We start from the raw sequence: 4,906 nt of genomic DNA, 5'->3' as shown, positions 1-4,906 counted from the left end.
GAAAGCACAAAGAAACCCCTGATCACAGTACAAGGCGCCAGAAGGCATGTTGATTCAAGTCAGGATAAACCCAAATTGACAGTGGTGGGAGCTCTGAGTCAGCCCATCTTGACGGTGAAAGGAGCACTGACAGCGCCTATTGTCCTCAAACCGGTGAACCAACCTCCGATAGTTGATACGAAAAGGATTCCCTGGAAGTATGGGCGGACTGTGATGACCTATCAAGGGAAAGAAGTTGTGGAAGATGTAGATGAGGTAGGAGGTTTGACTAGGTCAGGAAGATGCTTCGTGCCTGAAAGTTTAAGAAAGTCCAAGCCAATGGTGAGTGGACCGTCGTATATCAAAAAGCTTATCACTGAAGAGGAAGCCGAAGAATTTTTGAAAAAGATGAAGTTACCAGAGTATTCAATATTAGACCAGTTGAAGAAAACCCCTGCTCAAATTTCCCTTTTATCTTTGCTGTTGCACTCCAAGGAGTATCGTGATATTTTACTGAAGGTATTAAATGAAGCATATGTTCCAAGGGAGATTACAATCAACTAACTTGAGAAAATGGTTAGAAAAAATCTTTGAGGTCAATCGGATCAGCTTTTCTGATGATGAATTTCCTATTGAAGGTACAGGGCATAACCGGGGCCTTTACATTACACTGAAGTGTGAAGATTTCTACATCACACATGTTATGATTGATGGAGGTTTAGGTGCAAATATTTGCCCTATTTCTACTTTGCAAAAGTTGAATATTGGTGCTGACAGGATCAGGCCCAACAATGTATGTGTTAGGGCTTTCGATGGTGCAAAATCAAATTCCATTGGCGAAATAGAACTAATGTTGACCATAGGGCCTGTTGAGTTCGCCATAGAGTTTCAAGTATTGAGTGTAGAATCCTCTTACAATCTGTTGTTGAGGAGGCCGTGGATCCACAAGGCCAAGGCGGTTGTACCTACACTGCACCAAATGATTAAGTTTGAGCATGATAGGCAAGAGGTAGTTATTTATGGTAAAGGAGATTTGTCAGCCTACGAAGATTCTCCCTTGTCCCTTATTGAAGCAAATAACGTAGAGGAGACATTCGTCTATCAAATTTTTGATATAGTGCCAGTGAGTCGTATCCCTGAATGGCAGGCTATACCGGGACCACAATTGTCTTCTGCTTCTATCATGATGGTGAGTGAACTTTAGAAGTACGGATTTGAGCTAGGAAAGGGTTTGGAAGCGTCTCTGCATGGTATAGTTCATCCCATATGTCCGAGTGAGAACGTGGGCACGTTTGGTCTAGGATTTGAGCCTACAGCTGAAGATCTGAAGAAGGCCAAGGGAAGGAAAAAGGAAATATGGTCACTCCCTTGCCCAATGCCACTACTCAATGAATCATTTGTTAAGAGCGGTGTCACGAAGCATGTGGAATTTGAGGTTGAATTGGTTAATGACTTCCAGAACCTTTGTATTGAAGTTGATATGGTTGAAGCAGGAGAAGGTACCAGTATGGCCGATGTACAATTTATAGGTCCAGCTGTTCGACTCAATAATTGGGAAGTCACTCCTCTCCCCGTCAGGAGGGAGTTTTGGTAGTTTATTTCATTTTTCTTTCTGTTTGTCCGAGTTATTTCAGGGTTGTAATTCGGATTTTAGTTTGTTTATGTTATGTTGGTATCTATGTTTAAACCCTTCTATATTTTATTTAATGAAATACAATGTCCCTTTTGTTTTGTGTCTAATATATTTTGTTTTTTCTTTCTTACACAGTTCTCTTTATGCTGATTCTAGTGACATGACATGCATGCGAAATTTTCAGCCTGGTCTTAAAATCCAAACTAATCCATATGTAATGAAGCAGGATAGGGAATATGATGAAAAATAAGCACTAGAAGAAATAAGCAAAGAGTTGGAACAATTTGAAGACAAACCGAATCCTAATTTGAATGAGACTGAGCCAATAAATCTAGGGGATCAAGAAGATGTTAGGGAAACTAAAATCAGTGTACATGTTTTGCCTCAGCTAAAAGATGAAATGATTCAAGCATTAATGGATTATAGGGATGTTTTTGCATGGTCTTATGATGATATGCAGGGTTTAAGCACTGAATTAGTGGCTCACAAATTGCCAACTGATCCCTCATTCCCTCCTGTCAAACAAAAGTTGAGGAAGTTTAAAATGGATGTAAGTATTAAAATTGAAGAGGAAATCATGAAACAACTTGAAGCCAAAGTAATTCGAGTGGCTTGTTATCCCATGTGGTTGTCCAATGTTGTTCCCGTACCAAAGAAAGATGGCAAAATTTGAGTGTGTGTTGATTACCGTGATTTAAACAGAGCAAGTCCGAAAGATGATTTTCCACTGCCCAACATTCACATTTTGTTAGACAACTGTGCTAAACATGAGGTTGCCTCTTTTGTGGATTGCTATGCCGGATATCATCAGATCATTATGGATGATGAAGACGCGGAGAAGACATATTTTATCACACCATGGGGAACTTATTATTATCGAGTGATGCCGTTCGGTTTGAAGAATGCTGGAGCAACATATATGAGAGCCATGACCATTATATTTCATGACATGATGCATAAGGAGATTGAGGTCTACGTGGATGATGTGATTATTAAGTCAAAAAGTCAGGCCGACCATGTTAAAGATTTAAGAAAGTTCTTTGAAAGGCTTCGCAGGTATAATCTCAAACTCAACCCGGCAAAATATGTATTTGGAGTTCCATCTGGAAAGCTATTGGGGTTTGTAGTCAACCATCGGGGAATTGAATTGGATCCCTCAAAAATCAAAGCCATTCAGGATTTGCCCCCGCCCAAGAATAGAACAGAGGTGATGAGTTTGCTTGGTAGACTGAACTACAGTAGCAGGTTTATTGCTCAACTCACAACCACTTATGAGCCCATATTCAAGTTGTTGAAAAAGAGTGCTGCGGTAAAATGAACTGAAGAATATCAGGAAGCGTTTGATCGCATCAAAAGATATTTGTTGAATCCGCCCATGTTGGTACCCCCGGAGCCTGGTAGGCCTTTGATCTTATATTTATCGATCATGGATAATTCTTTTGGTTGTGTCCTGGGTCAACATGATATCACAGGCAAAAATGAGCAGTCTATTTATTATCTTAGCAAGAAGTTCACCGCATATGAGGCTAGGTATACTCTTCTTGAAAGGACGTGTTGTGCCCTAACTTGGATAGCACAGAAGTTGAAGCATTATCTCTCATCCTATACTACTTATCTCATCTCCCGCATGGATACTTTGAAGTATATCTTTCAGAAGCCTATGCCGACAGGTCGATTGGCAAAGTGGCAAATATTGCTTACCGAGTTCAACATTGTATATGTGACTCGAACCACCATGAAAGCCCAAGCCTTGGCAGAACATCTTGCTGAGAACCCCATCGATGAAGAGTACGAGCCATTAAAGACATATTTTCCTGACGAAGAAGTGTCGTGTGTCGATGAAGTCGTCATAGATTCTGATCCAGGTTGGAGGTTATTTTTTGATGGAGCTGTCAATATGAAAGGAGTCGGAATAGGTGCGGTTCTTATTTCTGAATCGGGACAATATTTCCCGGTAACAACATAACTTCGATTCTACTGTACTAACAATATGGCAGAGTATGAAGCCTGCATTCTTTGTTTGAGGCTAGCTTTTGATATGGGAGTCCAGGAATTATTAGTGTTGGGAGATTCGTATTTGCTCGTCCATCAAATTCAAGGCAATTGGGAGACGCGAGATTTGAAGCTTATCCCATATCAACAATGCTTGTAGGAGCTATGTCAACGGCTTGTGTTAGTAAAATTTAGGCATATTCCCAGGATTCATAATGAAATTGCTGATGCTTTAGCCACTTTGTCTTCAATGCTCCAACATCCTGACAAAGCCTACATCGATCCAGTGCATATACAGAGTCGTGATCAGCATGCTTACTGTAATGCGATTGAAGAAGAGCTCGATGGAGAACCTTGGTTCTTGGATATCAAGCGGTACATTCAGTCAGGAGAATACCCAGCATATGCCCCCAACAATCAAAAGAGGACAATTAGGCGTTTGGCTAGTGGATTTTTCTTAAGTGGGGGAATCTTGTATAAGAGAACCCCAGATCTCGAACTTTTGAGGTGTGTAGATACAAAAGAAGCCTCGGCAATCATGGTTGAAATACACTCCGGAGTATGCGGGTCGCATATGAACGGTCATGTCTTGTCAAAGAAGATTCTTCAAGCAGGTTATTACTGGCTTACTATGGAAAAGGATTCTATTCAATTTGTTCGGAAGTGTCATCAATGTCAGGTACACGGTGATCTGATACGTTCCTCTCCTGTTGAGTTGCATGCAATGGCCGCCCCATGGCCATTCATAACTTGGGGAATGGATGTGATTGGATCGATTGAGCCAAAGGCGTCAAATGGGCATAGATTCATTTTGGTAGCCATTGACTACTTCACAAAGTGGGTAGAAGCAGTAACTTTCAAGTCAGTGACAAAGAAAGCTGTGGTAGATTTTGTTCATGCCAATATCATTTGTAGATTTGGAATTCCTAAGATGATCATTACAGACAATGCTGCGAATCTCAATAGTCATTTGATGCAAGAAGTATGTCAACAGTTTAAGATCGCATATCGAAATTCTACTCCATATCGCCCAAAGGCCAATGGTGCTGTAGAAGCCGCCAATAAGAATATAAAAAAGATACTACAAAAAATGGTACAAGGGTCTAGACAGTGGCATGAAAAGTTGCCATTTGCATTGCTAGGTTATCGCACCACTGTTCGCACTTCAACAGGGGCAACTCCATATTTATTGGTGTATGGGACAGAAGCAGTCATCCCTGCAGAAGTTGAAATTCCCTCTCTTCGAGTCATTGTAGAATCAGAGATTGATGATGACGAATGGGTAAAAACTCGACTGGAACA

Source organism: Capsicum annuum, chromosome 9 (assembly GCF_002878395.1).
Source record: "Capsicum annuum cultivar UCD-10X-F1 chromosome 9, UCD10Xv1.1, whole genome shotgun sequence".
Classification (NCBI taxonomy): domain Eukaryota; kingdom Viridiplantae; phylum Streptophyta; class Magnoliopsida; order Solanales; family Solanaceae; genus Capsicum; species Capsicum annuum.
The sequence above is the reverse complement of the archived record's forward strand: the minus strand, read 5'-3'. Positions refer to the sequence as shown.